We start from the raw sequence: 18530 nt of genomic DNA, 5'->3' as shown, positions 1-18530 counted from the left end.
AGGTCACTTAATTCAAAAGAATTTCTTATACTGGGAATAATGGTGAATCTCTTATAACTTGTGCCAGGACATTCATAAATAAGTCTTGAGACCAAAAATATATTTGTACAGCTTTTAATGGCACCCAATGGCCCTATGATACCGGACCAGGCTAGACTCAGGATGAGTTTAAAAAGGTACACTCTAAAAGGCTATTATCTAGGTTAAATGTTGTGTATATGTTCCTGACAACTCTGCATATATCTCGTCTGTGTTATAAACCACATAAAAACAGTTTCAGGTCATATCACACACTACTGTGCCATTTGATGAACAATTCTGGAAGGAAATCTTAGCCAGTTCATGCTCAGATGGTCCTGAGACAATCCAGTTGTATCTACCTGGGTTCCCGCAAATGCTCCTCAAGGAATAGATGTCCACAAAAAAGATAACTCTGAAGGCAGCCAGATTGCTGTGTGCTCACTTCTCCTTAACTCCTTACTTTTATTCTTTCACCCTAATAGTCTCTTCCAAAAGTATCTACCTGCACATACTTTATTCCACAGATAGATATCTGGTCACATGACTCCTGAGCTAAACATGGCCCACATGGGGTTTTGTGCTCCACGTGGTATACTTCTCTTCTCCTCACTTTATTTCACTTTATCTCCAAGGCTTCCTCTTTCTGCACTCCTTTCTGAAATCTGAAAATAAAAATGTGGTATTTTAAAAATCATTCCCTTGAATCTGGAATTGCCAAATTTTTGGTTGGTTTGCAGATGTGTACTCAGGGCTTGGGGATCCAGGAAACACCCCCAAACACCATTTTCCACATTACATATATGTTTTACAATTCCATCCCTCCAGCAGGATTGAGTATGAAGGGAAAGCTTCCATTCCTGGCCAATAGCCTCCATGGTAGCCCTTTCATAGTCCTGGTGTAATGGGGTGCTAGAGTGCAGGAAATTCCTTGACTTCCAAACCTCCAAACACTAGGTTTGTTTCTAACTTTAGTCAAATAATTAAATGAAAAAGAAGACTAAGAAGGATAATTACTAAATTATTATATTTATTGAGGAAGTACAGGGCCAAGGAAATGCATTCACATGGCTGTCAATCCCATATGAAGGTCCTAGAAAAAAAAAAATCATGCAAAGAAAAAGTAAAAGAATGTTCAAGGAGTTCCTGCACTGCAAGAATCTCAAGGGGATAATGAAGCCCATTTGGAAAGTAACAACTAGGGGACCCTCCCAGCTGGACCTGGGCTCAGCAAGACCAGACCCAGTAGAGGGAAAATCTCATGCACAGCTGCAAGTTCCCAAGTGGTCCAAGTGCCTGCCTGCCTCTGTAAGTACATTTATAATGTTATGGTGGTGGGCTATCTTCCAGCTCAGGTGCAACAGAAGGACAGCTGGGTGGTTAGGGGTAGGGGCTGTCTTATGAAGAGGCTACCCCTGACTCAAAGTTCCAGGGGTTGAACTTGATTAACCACAATATTTAAATCCAATGAAAGACATCCCAGGAGGTATTCTGGTTGTTGTGAAAACCAGGGAACTAGGAAAGGGATAAGTCAGATCATCTATGATTTCTAGCAAGTGCAAATTTCCTTGCCTTTTTTACTGGCAGGGGTCTAGTCACCCTATCTGTATATCCCCATTCACTGGTATATCCAGAACATGTTTCAGTTTCCATGTAAACTGTGGTCCGTCTTCTAAAGGCTCTTCCAGCCTATTCATGAGAGTCATCATGCCCTGCTTATATGCTGCATCTCAGTAGCAGCTCCTGGAACCCTGTGCATTTCATGACTACTCTACACATTTTTCATGCTTCCTAAAGCAATATCAGGTGTGTAGGACACAGCCATATTCTTAATTCAGAGAGGAAAGAAATCATGAAGTTGAAAAGTAAGTTCTTTCTCCAGTTAGCAACTGTTTTCCAAAAGAGTTTGCATTTCAATCACTTTCCTCAGGCATCCTCTCTATCGTTTTACTGTAAAGCAGTTGGACCACCTTCCTTAACATTACTAGTGTGCTTGACAGTAGCACAGTCTCAGTGCCTATAATTTTAACTTGCTTGAGTTTTTCAATTTAAAATCTTGAATTTCTCAGTTCAGTATCTTTAGCCAAGCACATCAGTCCATTACAAATTTAGCTTGATGGATAGCCAACATCAAAAAGTCAAATGAAAGTAAATGCTGGCGAGGATGTGGAGAAGCAGGGACATTCACTCACTGTTGGTGGGAATGCAGGATGGTACAACCACTTTGGAAAGCAATATGGAGACTCCTGAAAAAGCTAACTATAGAAATACCAACAGACCCAGTTATACCATTACTGGGCATCTACCCTAAAACCTTCAAACCAAAAGCCAGAGAGATTTGCTCAACCATGTTTGTAGCGGCTCAATTCATAATAGCTAAAAGCTGGAATCAACCCAGATGTCCATCATTAGAAGAATGGGTAACAAAGATGTGGTATATCTACACAATGGAATTCTATACAGCAGTAAGAAAAAACGACATAAAGAAACTCTCTGGGCATGGGAAGTAGAATCCATCCAGCTCTTATGCCAGTAGTCCAGTACCAAAAAATTCCTCTGCAATCTTTCCTTTCCCTTAGAAATTTCATAAGCTACACCTCCAAGTTCAATTCTCTCTTCATTTAACATTCTCAAACTCTCATCATAATAGTCCATAAAACTTGGTGTATAACTCCAGAAAGAATCTTTAGTTGCAAATACCAAGTCCAGGCCCATTCATCCAAAACTTTTTGAAGTTCCAAAGACACAGTAAGATTCACAAGGTAAGATTCATCTCACCCTACATCTATTACTAATTTCTGTGGTATAAAGCTTATAGGTTGCTGAAATGAACTTCCAAACCAGGCACAGTTATGGAAGAAGAAATACTTACTAAAGCTTACAGATCTAGGGGAACTACCATAATGTCAGAAGCAGTTGGCCTGCCTTCACAGGTCCAAGCAGAGAGAGAGAGAGAGAGAAGAGCCAAAACACCAAAAGCCACACGATACAGCACAAATAAAAATTCCTGAATTCTAGGAGGAACTCAACATTTTGCATATCTTTAGACTGTAATTGCAAATCTACTACCCCACCTTAGGGGTGGACCCTAAGATCCACTCATTGACACTTCCTCCAGCCATGTGGCTGGAAATCCAAGAAATGTTAATAAACTCCTGAAGCTATTGGGGGACATCTATTCAAACTACCACAATTGCTAATGTTTATGCTTCTAAATCAGGAAGAATCACTTACAGAAAAATGTAACTATCTCATTTAGAAATCAAATATGCAGATATTTTGACAGGTGTATCTATCTACCTGTCATTATCTGCCTAGTTTCCACCTATCATCTGACTACCTGTCTGTGTACATAGCTAGAAATGACACAAATATTTTCACTTATTCATACACAGTAAAGCTCCATGTATGCCAAGAATCTCTTTAAAGACATATAAGAACAACAACATTAGGTCTGTAAAGATGGCTTACCAGTTAAGGTGCTTGTTAGTGAAGCCTAAGGACCCATGTAAGCCAGATGCCCATGTGGCTTACGTGTCTGGATTTTCTTTGCAGTGGCTGGAAGTCTTGGTGTGCCCATTCTCTCTCTATCAAATATATAAATGAACAAATGAATAAATAAATATTTAACAAGGAATAATGAGGTTACAGGCTGGTGAAATTATCATATTTATTCTTCATGTGTCTTTTTATTAGTTCTAGAAAGATCCACACAGCTAAATGCTGATTTCTTTTGTAAAATCATCTCATCATTGTTTTACTAGCTGTCTTTTTGCTCATTCCATTTATTTTGGTTTTTGTTTATGTAGTTTGTTCATGGATTCCAACCTATGCTCTGTACCACCTGCTCTTGAGGCCTATGGTTCTAATGGGGCTACTTAAAATACTCATGAGTAAAGCAAGGTGCTTATCTCTGTGGCTCATACATAGATACATACACATCTACCTAGTCTACAGAGACATATACATATTACATACACTCATATACATATTCTATATGTGTTTATGCTTTAAAAATTGAAAAGAGAACAAAATATCTTGGAAAGTCTTTTTATTATTGCAATAGGAAATTTATTGGAATCTCCATTAAACCTCTGTTTTATTAAATTTTTTGGTATATATTCAAAAATTTCCCCCATTTTCTGTCCAAATAAATAATGGTTTCTATTCATTTATAACAATCTAGGCATTTCAATATATTCTGGTCTAAATTGTAAATCTCGATATTTTTCTTTTTTCTTTTTCTTTTTCTTTTAGGGTAAGTCAAAGATCCTAGGTCAAAACATTTAATTTAAACCACCAGGATCCTCCCCTGCCACACACAAAGCCTATAATTAAAAAAAATATATTTTAAGAGTATTATGCCATACTTCAAATTTTGTAAAACAGAAATGCTAATATATGTTTTTATTTTGAATTTGGATGTGTGTGTGTACCTAGTATTTTTTCATACATATGAGGATGTGGGGGGGGGGGACATGTGCACATGCACATGCGTACCAGCCAGAACTTGAAGTTGGATTCATTCATACTTTCAGATGCGGGGAGGATTCCATAATGGCAGAAGAAGCTAGCCACCTTTTACATGTCCATGCAGAGAGAAACACCACCACCACCACTCGCAAGCATATTCTAGGAACCCAGACAGAGCTCAAGCACTCTGCATACCTTAGGCTGGAATTCAGGTCTGCCCCCAAACACACCTTAGGGTTTGACCTTAGGATCTACCCACAGCAACACTTCTTCTATCCAAGCAGCTGGAAATATTATAAGTTGCACACTTTAATAAACTCTTTCTATCTAGGCCTTCCATTCAAACTACATCAGTCATCAGTGGTAATGGTCTCTTTGAAACAAATTGAAGCCGATCTCTTGGCAGTATCCCACCAGGTTATAAAGGAAATAATCTTCCCATCATCTGTGACAGCTCACCTTCTTGTTGCATAAATGTTCTGGTTGGGGTTTGTAAACATCCACTCCATCATAGGTTATGACAGATAAACAGATGCCATGACTGCCCACTCATTTATTTATTTATTTGTTCTATCATGTTATCTCTGAACTGGAACCCTGAACTAAAGTATTCTGTAGAAGAAATATATAGTAAATCACAGATACTGATTGGTCCTTAGCTTGAGCTGGAGTAAACTCAGGTATGGTTATAATGATATTGATGCCTCAGAATATAGTTTTAACTCAGTGCTTTTATTGTGACCTTATTCTAATTTTAAATTCTTCCATAAGATGATAGAGACAATATAATGGGGTTTTATTTTATTTTTAAGTGATTTTCTTGAGATCTTTTTAAAATACCAGAAATTCTCTCTGTGTGTACACATATATGATGTATATATGTATATAAAACATATACAATATATATATATATATATATATATATATATATATATATATATGTGTGTGTGTGTGTGTGTGTGTGTGTGTGTGTGTGTGTGTGTGTGGTGTGTGTTAATAAATGTTAGGTTGCATTCACTATAAACTTTATGACCTAAGTTCATAAATGGAAATATACAAAGCAGACCTTTATTGTATTCTAGAAGAAATTAGAAATAACAGGATATAGGAAGGTTAGTTTACTTACTCAAAAATTTACACTATTATTATTGGATAAAAATCAAGAGAGGATAGTAGTGGATTTTCAAAGAGCCATTCATTTAAATCCTACAGGACTATGTACTCCATAAAGGTGAGGTGCTTAGTGTATTTGGTGCCTGTATTTGTGCGGCTCCATTGTGTTTAAGACCTATGCTCTTCAAGCTGGTGAGTGGGAAGGCAACTTTAGAGCCTGTGCACTCCATGCAGGTGAGGGGGACAGCATGTTTGAGGGTCTATGTGACCCATGTAGGTGAGGGCCATGGTGTGAGTGTGCTCCAGGCCAGTGAGCATATGGTTTTGGGGGCCTGTATGCTCCAGGTGGGTAAGGTGCTCAACAGCTGGCCTGTGAGATCAGGGCAGGTAAGGAAAGTTGTATGTTTGGTGCCTGTGTGTCCAATCCATGTTACACATGCCCCAGCAAGTGATCATCCCTGTGCCACCCATCCTGCCTTACCAGATCCTTTGGGATTGAGCCCCCTAAAGTGATCATGCCAAGTCATGCTGCTGGCTGCCTCTGCTCACCAATGCTGCTACATTAGCAACTCCACGGATGTAGTTAGGCTCCAGCCTATTCTGTGGAGCCCAGTGACCCACACCTGCTTCACCACCTCTACCCACCACTCCCATTGCTGGCATCCAACATTGTTCCTGCCCTAGCATGGAGCACAGGAACATCTAGTAATTACTGGCTAGCATGTACCAGTGAGTGTTCTCAGCTGCTTAGCTGGGTACAGTAGTGGAACTGAGGCAATTGTTATGTTCCCTGAGACCCAGAGGCAAGGCATGTCTGTGACAGTGAGCTGAAGAGATTTCAGACTGCCAACCACAGCTCTTATATCAGTCACCAGCCCAAAGCTGCAGGTACACATGCAATCTCCACAACCTGTGCATCTAGAGTTACAATGGCATCCCATTCCCAACCAGTTCAAACCCCAAATAGAACATTCACTGAAGATCCTCCAAGGGAAAATACTTGCTTCCTCCTTAATAAAATAGACTTTTACAACAAGATGGGTAGACCCCAAGGGAAAGGAAAAAAAAGAAAGAAAACAAGACCACCAAATGGGATATCTCCACCAAGTTTTCTTAGTTCCAAAATGCAATTCCCCCATGAAATAACAGAAGAGAGAACAGAAATTGAATCCCAAAATGAAAGCACAATAATCTTATTCACTCTGACCGAGTGAATGGACAAACTAGAAGGAAGTCATGAAAAATCTAGCAATCACATAAATATAATTGAGTGAGCTTTCTTCACTAGGCTTAATTTAATTGAGGAAAACCAGGGAGACCTCAAAGGAGATATAAGTGAATTGAAGGTAAGACAACTAATAGAGCCTCTCACCCAGATGATTAAGTTTAATGAAGACATGATTTAATACAAGAATAAATTGCAAGAACCATCAGAAAAATCAAACCAGGACCTGAAATTAGAATTCAACAAAGCAATAAATACACTGAAAAAAGGCAACAAAAATCAAATAGAATTTGATTCTATTTCCCTCACCCTAAAAGACATTTAGACAAAATTTCATATTACAGCAGAAGAATATGGATTTTTCTTATTACTATAGGGAAAATTCTCCAGAAGATGCCACAAAACAAGTCTCAATACACAGAAAATAATGAAAATAATGTGTTTCTTCAGATCATGATGAGTTAAATATATAAGTTAACAAAATAAATAATAAATTATAATATAAAAATAAATGTAAATTAATCTGCACAGTGATAAATGACCAATGAATAACTAAAGTTATAAAAATTTATTTAAAATATATTTTATAAAAATATAAAAACAAGAAAACAGTAAGACAATCCACAAAATCTGTACAATTCAGCCAAAGCAGTAGAATGACCAAAATTGTAGCATCAAAACATATAAAAAAAATAGAAAGGAAACAGTAAAATGGGTGCTGCATTTGTGGCTGTGGTTTTGACATGAAATAGAATCAGAAATTATGAGGCTCATACTGAATCAACAACTTATCACTTCTCAATCTATAACTCGTTCAACTCATACTGGCAAAATCACCAATAAGTAATGCATTTTTCTTATTGAGTGTGTGTATCATTTTCTTCTGAAAATCAGTGGAGCATTTGTGCTATTTTAGCTAAAAATAAGAAAATAACACAATGATTTTTCATGTAAACAATGTACCTCAAGACTTTAAAAAGAAAGGATAAAACCAAATTAGCAAATGAAAATAAGGAATAAATTACAAAAAGAAATAAGAAAAATTTAAAAAGTACAAAGTATAGATAAAATAAAGACTTGGGTTTTTCAAATCATGAAAATATTAACAAAGTTTTGTTTAACCAGGAACAAAAGAAAGAAGACACACAAATAAAATCAGAGGTGAGTGGGAGATACACCTGACAGAAAGACATACAAAGAAAACAAGAAACAAAAATAAGATGAAAATCTGGACATATTAGAAGAAATGTGGACATTTCTGAACATATAGCCTACTAAAATTAAATGAAAAACAACAGAAAATCTAAATGGACTAATAACACAAGTCATGAAATTGATGTAGAAAGTCCAGAACTTGATGGCTTCACTTCTGAATTCTGAAGAACATTTAGAGAATAAAATTAGAATTCTTCTTCAACTATTCCAAAAAAAAAAAAAAAAAAAAGAAAGGAAAGGGACTCATTTTTTAAAACTCATTTTTAAGAATGTATTTATTTCTAAGAAGGTTTTAGATAGATAGATAGATAGAGAGAGAGAGAGAGAGAGAGAGAGAGAGAGAGAGAGAGAGAGAGAGATTGGGCATGCCAGGGCCTCTAGCCACTGCAAACAAACTCCAGATGCATGGGCCACTTTGTGCATCTGGCTCACGTGCATAATGAGGAATCAAACAGTGTCATTATTTTCTCTAGGCAATTACTTTAATAGCTGAGCCATATCTCCAGCCCCAAACTCTTTCTTTATTAAAAGCTCATCAAAGCAGAAAGAGATGAAGAGGCTGCTGAGAGCTCAGCACTAAAGTAGACTTCTAACACATCCTCCAAGGCTCAGGGAACATTGTAGAGCAGGGTTTAGAAAGAATGTAGTTGTCACAGCGTGGAAATTCCTATTGTGAGGCATTGCCCTCTTCACTGGAATGGACTGTCACAAACATGAACCCACAGTGACTACCAATACCTCACTGAAGGGGCCCTCAGAGAAACGAGGAAGGGGATATCCCAAAGGGAATATGTTCATACATTAAAGTTTGCAATACTTTCTTAAAAACATCTTTTTACAGGTTCAACATTACTCTGGTACCAAAACCAAACAGATATCTTTTTAATAAAAGGACAGAAAACTACAGGCCTATTTCCTTCTACTCATCAGCACATTAAAGATCGTACACTAATGAAAATAACCTTCTTCCCAGACAAAATGATGGCATACCATAATTAATCTGGGTTTAGCAAAAAGAGTTCAGCACTGGTAAATCAAAAAGACAGAGGAACAAATCCCATAGGATCATTTCAATAGGTGCAGAAAAAACATTGATAAGATTCAACATTGCTTCATGGTAAGAGGAAATGCCTGACAAATTAGTTGTAAAATATATGTATCTTGAAATGTTAATGGCAGCAAGGAATTGTGGTAAATGTCTGTGACCCCAGAACTTTAGGGAGGGGCAGAAGTAAGAAGATAGCTGTGAGAGTTATGGGTTACATAGAAAGGACTACACAGTATTCTCTTTGACAGAAAGGAAGGAAGGAAGGAAGGAAGGAAGGGAGGGAGGGAGGGAGGGAGGGAGGGAGGGAGGGAGGGAGGGAGGGAGGGAGGGAGGAAGGGAGGGAGGGAGAAGGAAAGAAAGAGTGAGGGAGAAAGAAAGAAGAGAAATCAAACAGAAGGGAAGAATAAAAGAAAGAAGGAAGGAAGGAGAGAAGGAGAGAAGGAAGAAAGGGAGGGAGGAAATGATAATATATATATTGGAAGAAAAATCTCATAGCCAGAAGGAAAGCTGAAAGTATTACCCTTAAGACTGGTACAAGACAAGCATCTGTACTCTCTTCCCTCTTATTAATATAGTACTGGTAATCTTTGGGAACAGAAATTTACCAAAGAAAAACAATAAAGAATATCTATCTTAGAAATAAAGAAGTTGCATTATCTATATAAGTTGTAGACATTATTTTGTAAATAAAAAATCTAAATATACTGATGAAAGAAATTCTAGAAACTACAAAATAACAAAAATTCTCATGTTCAAAGGAATTTGTAGATTCTAATCAACTCTAAAATATCTGCTTCCTCATTACAAGATCTTAAGTCATAGTTTGGCTCAATCTTAAGGACATCTGAATTGGTACCACAGATAAAAGTGGATGTATCTTGTTCACAAACGTACATGTGAGAAAAAGAATAAAATTATTTTTCAAGTGTTCTTTAAGGTACTATATGCAGATCATGGAGAATTAATCAGGAATTTCCCTAGGTAATGGGAGCAGTATTCATTGGAAAGGTCTTGACTCATAATTATCAAAGACCAGACAATGGGAATTTCCAGGGAAAAGGCAATAATTAAAATCTGAAGAGCATAACAGTGCAATTGATGAACATCAGTTAGCTTTTCCTAACAGTGAGCTTGGAAGTTGAAACTATGATAAGTATAAATTATTCTACCATCAAAAACTTGTGTTTAAATTCTAAATTTTGATTATGTTTGATACATCTAACACACACACACACACACACACACACACACATACATTGTTTTCCAAGGTGTATATTACTGCTCTCATTTAATCAGCATTTTACTCCAGTGGGATTTCATTTGAAAACTTTCAAATTGAACAGTTTACTTTTACCAAAACAGATTTTACTAAACATGTAACTTTGGAAATAAAGACTGGACTTTGAGCAAGTGTGTTTTCTCTGACTTCCCGGGTGTTTCCTGTGGTGGTATTACTTTCATTGAACAGACCACTTGAAATAAATGACACTAGAACAGATTTCTAAGATGCAAAAAAGAAGATAAGCTCCCATAATCATTTCATTTTATGTAGCACTTGAAATTTTTTCTTAAACCTTAATTGAACATTTTTGTTAACACATAAAAGATTTGACATTCAATAATGTCTTTAAAATATATCTTAAATCTTAATAGTTGTTTAAAAAGTGAGGAATTTATAAAAACTAGTGAATATTTTGGTTACAGCATCAATACTGCTGAAATTTTTTTTATCATATCTAGAACATATTAGATGTTGCATGTTAAATAAAAAGACATAACACATGGTATTTGCATAACATTTATCTGTACCTGTTACAAGATCTTTTTAGGTATAAAACTATATACAATGGCCCCATATGGTGTTAATTAACAGTGCTTAAAATTGCCTTGTTAAACGTAAATGAATTCCTTGCATAAGTTATTCAGCTTTAGCTGCCAAGGACACAACTGTAAAGACGAGTTTAGCATCCTTCTCGGACCATGCCCTCCAGGCTTTCCAAGAGCCAAAAGATGAGAAAAATGAATAGGAAACTATGGACAGGCATCTAGTTTATGTTGTTTGTTGGGTGATCCTTGGAATATAACTCTATTCATTCATTTATATTTTGGCATAACTTCTTCCTGACTGCTGTGAAATAAGTGAGTAGTTGAAGCAGAGATCATTATCATCTGCAAAGTTTAAAATAATAACTCTGGAAATTCAGAGAAAATGTTAACCCTGGGCTTAAGAAGGATAAACATCCAATAAGCATGTAATTAATACATACCAGAAGTGTTCACAAAGGGAAAAGTGCAAGATACTATGGACGTCTGTTTGAAAAGTATTTAATTTCTCAAAGTAAAGAAGCAAGAACATGGTATATAGACCATGATTTCTTGAGATATGAGGAAAGGGTAACAAATGCGAGGGACAGGTACAAGACACTCCAACCAGAGATGCTCCCTGCCTTCCCAGGGGTGAGCTTTCCAGGAAAGGTCATTTTATTGAGAATTAAATCTTTTATAAATAGATGTAAAGGACTGGAGAGATGGCTTGGCAGTTAAGGCAATTTCCTGTGAAGCCTAAGGACTCATGTTTGATTCCCCAGTATTCATGTAAGTCAGATGCTAAGGTGGCACAGGTGCCTGCAGTTCCTTTGCAGCAGGTAGAAGCACAGGAACACCCATTCTCTCTATATGCCTCTCTCTCACTCTTTCTAATAAATAAATACATAAAATGAAATATTAAAATAGGTGTATAAGACAATAGAAAATATGCAGGGTTTAAGTAGCCCCAAATTTGAAAAGTTCGCTAAGAGGAAGAGAAACAACACTATGTACATTTTCTTCTGGCCAGAAAGTATAACTGCTATGATTGAACCAGTTAGAGTAGACCTCTGCCATCTATTCTTTACATTCTGATCTGGGTGCCAAATTTGGAGCTGACTACCATCACTATGCTTACATACTATTTTCAGGCCCTGAGCTTGCCTGCTATCATCAATTGTTCTTTATGCTGTTTTGGAGCCTGTTCATCCATCACTCACAGAGCTATATTTTTGTTTAACAAAAAATACTTGAAAAAAATAACTCATAATTAGAAAAGTTTATTTGGGTTCCTGGTCTCCAAGGTCTTCTCTCTCTCTCTCTCTCTCTCTCTCTCTCTCTGTCTCTCCCTGTGTGTGTGTGTATACATGTGCACACATGCATTTGTGTTACCATGTGCTTTCTATGTCCAATATATAACCCAAAGGAAAAAGAAAGTAACTGCTTTAAAATTTGACTAAACATCTTGTAACTTGAAAGAATGCTTGTAGAAGAAACAATACTTTTACATCATGTAAAAATACAAATGGAAGAGATTTCCCTTGTCAAGTCTTCTTGCAAGAATATCCCAAGAGATACAGAAACTATGCAATTCCAGTGAAGAAAGTAATAATTAGAAACATATGTGTTCTGGAGGGAAATTTCCAAAACTCTCAGTAATTTTCCAACAAGTACTCACTGTGTTACAGATGAGACAGTGATTCAGTTACTTCCCATCCAGAGACAGGTAAAGTTTAACATATTGTTTGCCTGTTTTATATGGAATTGACTCATTTGTTGCTGTGAGATCTGAATGATAATAGACTCTATGGGGGCCCAATATCTGCTTCTTCTCCTCCTAGTCCCCTGGTCCTGTTAGATCCCATTGTGCCTTGCTTGGGGAGGCCTGGCCCCTTTGTGAGCTGTAGAATCAGGACTTCTGCTCTGGTATCTTGACTGGACACTAAGTACCAACATCCCTGTTCACCTGAGTCAGAGGGTAAATGAGCCAAAGGACACAAACTTGCTTCCTCCTCAATACAATAGTCTTCTTAAAATGGGTAGACAACAATGCAAAAAAAGCCAATGAAAGTCAGAAAACAGTTCTCTCCACCAACAATGCTTAGTCCTACTATGGAAGCCTCCAATAAAATCATAGAGAAATCAACAGAAATTCATTCCCAAAATGAAAACACAACAACCAATGAGACCCTGATTTAAAAAAAAAAAAAAAAAGAATAACTGAACTTGAAGCAAACTATCAAAGAACCAAAAATTGTATCAATGAAATTGAATAGAATTATCTCCTAGAGTGTTCAGCTTTTGATGGTAGGCTTAAGTTGATGGAAGTAAATGTTAGAACCCTTGAAAGAGATATGAATAACTTGAAGGTAAATCAAGAAATGGGAGACCTCAACAACTGGTTGATAAAGCTCATTGAAGACTTGATTAAATGCAAGAATGAACTACTAGAAGCATCAAGAAGATCAGAATTTGAATTGAATTCATACCTCAAAAAAGGGATGGACATTATACAAAACAACAAAACAGAAAACAAATTCAAATAGAATTTATGAAAACCTCCCTAGAATCACTTACCAACAGAATTTCTCATGTGGAAGACAGAAAATCTGACCTGGAAGATAGGACAGAAGAAAGGGAGGCCAAAAACTTTGCTAAGTTCAAAAAATCAAGTGAGCAGAATATGAAGAAACTGTGGGACACTATAAAACAACCAAACGTCCAGATCATGGGCATACCAGAAAGAAAAGAAATTCAGACCAGAAGCATGGAAAACATACTCAACAAAATTATTGAAGAGAATTTTCTGAATCTTGCAAAACAGAAGCCCATCCAGATACAAAAAGCCTACAGAACACCAAACAGGCAAGATCAAAGAAGAACCTATTCAAGACAAATCATAGTTAAAATGCTTAACAATGAAAACAAAGAGAGAGTGTTAAACAGTAAGAGAGAAGCAATTCACAACGTACAAAGGCAATCCCCTTGGGATAACATGAGATTTCTCAATGAAAACTGTGAAAGCCAGAAGGGCCTGGGATGGAACACTTCAAAGTCTGAAAAACTATGGCTTCCAAACCAAGCTACTTTACCCAGAAAAAGTATCCCTCATAATAGATGGTGAAAGAAAAACTTCCCATGAAAAAATGTTGACTCTATAATTATATAAACAGAAAGCCAAACCTACAGAGAATACTTGAGGGAATACTCCACCCAGAACAGTCAAAAAAACAATCTCTGGAGCCAACAAGAAGATCGCAATAACCAAAATAGACCAGGCTCAAAACTACCTAACACAAGTAAGCAGGGATTAATTCAAACCTCATAGTAATAACCTTAAATATTAATGGTCTTAACTCACCCAACGAAAGACACAGGCTATCAGGATGGATCAAAAAACTTGACCCTTCTATCTACTGTCTTCAAGAAACCTACCTCACCACTAAAGATAGACACCTTCTTAGGGTGAAAGGTTAGAAAATCCTATTCCAAGCAAATGGAAATAGAAATCTTGTGGGCATTGCTATATTAACATCTGATAGAATAGACCAACCCCAAAGTAAGGAAAGGACAAAGAAGGTTAACTACTTACTCATCAAGGGAATGATCCAACATGAGCACATCACAGTCATAAATATATATGCCCCAATTATGGGGGCACCATAGTTTATAAAACAAAACCTACTCAACAATAAAATAAAAATAAACTACAACACCATCAGAGTTGGGGACTTTAATACTCCACTATCATCAATAGACATAATCCAAGCAAAATATCAACAGGAAAATAATAGAGCTCAACAGCATCATAGATCAACTAGACCTAAAGGATATCTACAGAACTTTTCACCCCAACTCTACAGAATATACATTCTTCTCTGCACCCCATGAAACCTTCTCCAAAATTGAGCACATATTAGGCCATAAAGAATGCCTTCATAAAGTCAGGAAAATTAAAGTAACTTCCTGTAGCATGTCAGATAATAATACTTTCAAGCTAGAAATTAACAACAAGAGATACATCAAGAACCCCACCAACTCCTGGAGACTAAACAGCACACTTTTAAACAGTGAATGGGTTATGGAAGAAATAAAAAAGGAAATTGTATAATTCCTATATTTGAGTGATAATGAAAACATAACCTACCAAAACTTATGGAACTCAATGAAGGCAGTCATAACAGGAAAATTCGTAGCCATAAGTTCTTTGATTACAAAGAGAGACAGATCACAAATCAATAACCTGACTGTACCCCCAAAGGCCCTAGAAAAACAAGCAGTATACAACTCAACAAGCTCCAGACATAAAGAAATAATCAAGACTAGAGCAGAAATTAATGAATTGGAAACTAGGAAAACAATTTAAAAAATCGATGAGATGAGGAACTGGTTCTTTGAAAAAATAAACAACATTGACAAACTCCTGGCCAAAGTCATCAAGCACAAAGAGAGAAATCTCAAATTAACAAAATCAAAAATTACAAAGGAGAGATCACTACAGACATCAATGAAATTGGAAGAATCATCAAAACCAAAACCTCTACTCCACAAAATTAAATAATCTGGAAGAAATGGATAAATTCCTAGACACATACCACCTACCAAAACTAAACTCAGAATAGATAAATGTCCTTAACAAACCTATCACATCCGTGGAGAATGAAAAGGCAATCAAAATCTCCCCCAAAAGAAAAGTCCAGGACTGGATGGCTTCTCAGCTGAATTTGATCAAGCCTTCATAGAAGAACTGAAACCAATTTTTCTCAAACTATTCTGCATAATCAGAGATCAGAGAATCTTTTGTGACTCCTTTTATGAAGCTAGCATCACTCTGAGACCAAAACCAGACAGAGATACAACAAGGAAAGAAAATTATAGGCCTATATCTCTAATGAACTTAGATGCAAAACTCCTGAACAAAATCCTTGCAAACTGAATTCAACAACACATCAAAAGCATATCTACCTTGATCAAGTAGGCTTCATCCCAGGGATGCAGAGATGGTTTACCATATGGAAATTGGTCAATGATAATACACCACATAAATAAACTGAACCATAAGAACCACATGATCATCTCAATTGATGTTCAGAAGGCCTTTGGGAAAATACAACACTATTTCATGATCAAAACACTGGAAAGAACTGGCATGGAGGGTTTAATATCTCAACACAATAAAGGCTATATATGAAGCTCCTAAAATCCAAATAATTCTTAATGGGGAAAAAATAAATGAGTTCCCCCTGAGATCACAAACAAGACAGGGGTGCCCACTATCACCACTGCTCTTCAACATAGTAATAAAAGGACTACCCCAAGCAATAAGACAGGAGAAAGAAATGAAAGGGATTCAAATTGGAAAGGAAGAAGTGAAGTCAGCCCTATTTGCATATGACATGATCCAATGTATAAGTGTCTCAAAATTCTCCACCCCAAAACTGCTAAAGGTGATAAATTCCTTCAGTAAAGTGGCAGGATAAAAAATTGATGTGCAAAATTCAGTAGCTTTTCTATTGCAAAGGACAAATATACAGAGCAAGAAATCAGTGACACTGTCCAATTTTCAATAAGAACAACAACAAAAAAATAAATTCCTTGGAATAATACTAACAAAGGATGTGAAGGAAATATATAATGGAAATATAAAAATACTGAAGAAAGAAATAGAGGAGGAATTAAGAAGATGGAAGGACCTCCCATGTTCCTGACTAGGGAGAATTAATATCTTGAAAATGGCAATTCTACCAAAAGCAATATACAAATTTAATGCAATGCCAATAAAAATCCCAGCATCATTCCTCACTGAGACTGAAAAAAATGATCTCAACTTTCATATGTAATGGCAAAAGGCCTTGGATATCCGAACATATCCTCAGGAAAAGAAGCACTTCTGCTGGCATCACCATACCTCATCTAAAGCTATGTTATAAAGCCATAGTGACCAAAAATGTATGGTATTGGAATTAAAACAGAAACAGAAAGGTGCCCATAATGTAGACTTGAGGAAAGACAACATCTTCAACAAATGGTGTTGGACAAATTGGATGAAAATTTGTAGAAAAATGAAACTAGGAAGGGGCGGAGCCGCTGCCAGCCAGGGCCATGTGCAGGGCGCTGCTCTGGAGCTGGGAGCCCCACACACCCGGCCACCGCCACTGCCCCGCCACCTAGCACCTCGGCTGTCTGCTTCTGCCTGAGGCTCTCAGGACTCCCCTAGCAGTATTTGCCCAGTTTTCAGCTGGAGCGAGTTCTGATTGCTGGGAATAAAGGAAGAGGACGGGCTGCTTACACGTTTAATATCGAGGCCGTTGGTTTCTGCAGAGGGGAGAATTTTCCTGATGTGGCATTGAAGCCGCCACCACTATTCCCTGATGTAGATTATAAACCAGTGCTGCTGAAAGCAGGAGAAGGCGAAGAGTACATGCTGGCTTTGAAGCAGGAGCTGAGGGAGACGGTGAAAATAATGCCTTGTTTCATTGAAACACCCAAAGAAAAGCAAGATATTGAAAGGCATAGCAAAAGTATATGAAGGTGTACAAAGAAGAATGGATACCAGATTGGCGGATACTTCCAAGAGAGTTGATGCCAAGGAAAAAATGCAAAAAAGAAAATCCAAAAGCCAAAAAGACGAAAGGCATAGGCAAAGGCAATTCACTCACTAACACTACAGATGTGCTGAAAAAAATCGAGGAATTGGAAAAGAGGTGATGGTGACAAATCCGATGAAGAAAATGAAGAGAAAGAAGGAAGCAAAGAGAATAATGAAGACGGTGACGATGATGAGGACGAGAACGCTGCCTTCCAGGAGGAATATGATGAAGAAGAGCAAGAGGAGGAAAATGACTATATCAATTCGTACTTTGAGGACGGAGACGATATTGGAGCCGACAGTGATGTCAACATGGATGAAGTTGGATGAAGCCACCTACTAGCCTGGGGTTGTTCAGAGGACGTTGACACTGCTCGGAAGCGCTGGGAAGGAATGGTTTGATTCATGATAAGGGATGAGTACATGTTTTGTGCTCCTATGTCTCGATTATATTGTTCTTTGGGAGCAGGGTTTCACACTAGCCCAGGCTGACCTGGAACTCACTCTGTAGACCAAGCTGGCCCCAAATTAATGGCAGTCCTCCTACCTCAGTCTTTCAAGTGCTGGGATTAAAGGCATGCAACTCCACACCTGGCTTGTTCTTGTTTTGCTTGACAAAAATACTTGCTAAAATGTTCAGAACCACTTAAAGTTTACATACCTGTGACCTTATAGTCTCTGACATTCCTCCTGAACTTAACCTCTGCCCTCTCTGTGTGCTAGTGAGGTTGAAAGGGGCTCTGATTTTGTTTTTTGGGTTTTTTTTTGTTTATTTTGTATTATTTGAATTTTAATGTGCATAAAGAATTGTAGCATCTCCTAACCTATGTATTCTTACTTGAAAAGAAGTCATTCTTGTTTAACTGCTGATATTTTGTAAAACACCTACTAGTCCCAATGGATTTCTATAGTATCGCATGTGGTGCACTTTAAAAACAAAGAAACTTGAAAATTGTTTTTAGTATGTTCTAAACTACTATTACATTAGGACCACGTACACTTGCCTACAAGCTCAGCCTTATGAGGCTATAGTGGTTTGGTGA

At 37.2% G+C, this 18530-nt stretch overlaps 1 pseudogene; it reads left to right on the top strand.

The window, feature by feature from the left end:
* The first annotated feature begins 5781 nt into the window (after positions 1-5781).
* Positions 5782-17817, top strand: LOC101611635 (annotated as a pseudogene).
* Positions 17818-18530: the final 713 nt, after the last annotated feature.

Source organism: Jaculus jaculus, chromosome 4 (genome assembly GCF_020740685.1).
Source record: "Jaculus jaculus isolate mJacJac1 chromosome 4, mJacJac1.mat.Y.cur, whole genome shotgun sequence".
Taxonomy (NCBI): Eukaryota; Metazoa; Chordata; class Mammalia; order Rodentia; family Dipodidae; genus Jaculus; species Jaculus jaculus.
The sequence above is the reverse complement of the archived record's forward strand: the minus strand, read 5'-3'. Positions and strand labels throughout refer to the sequence as shown.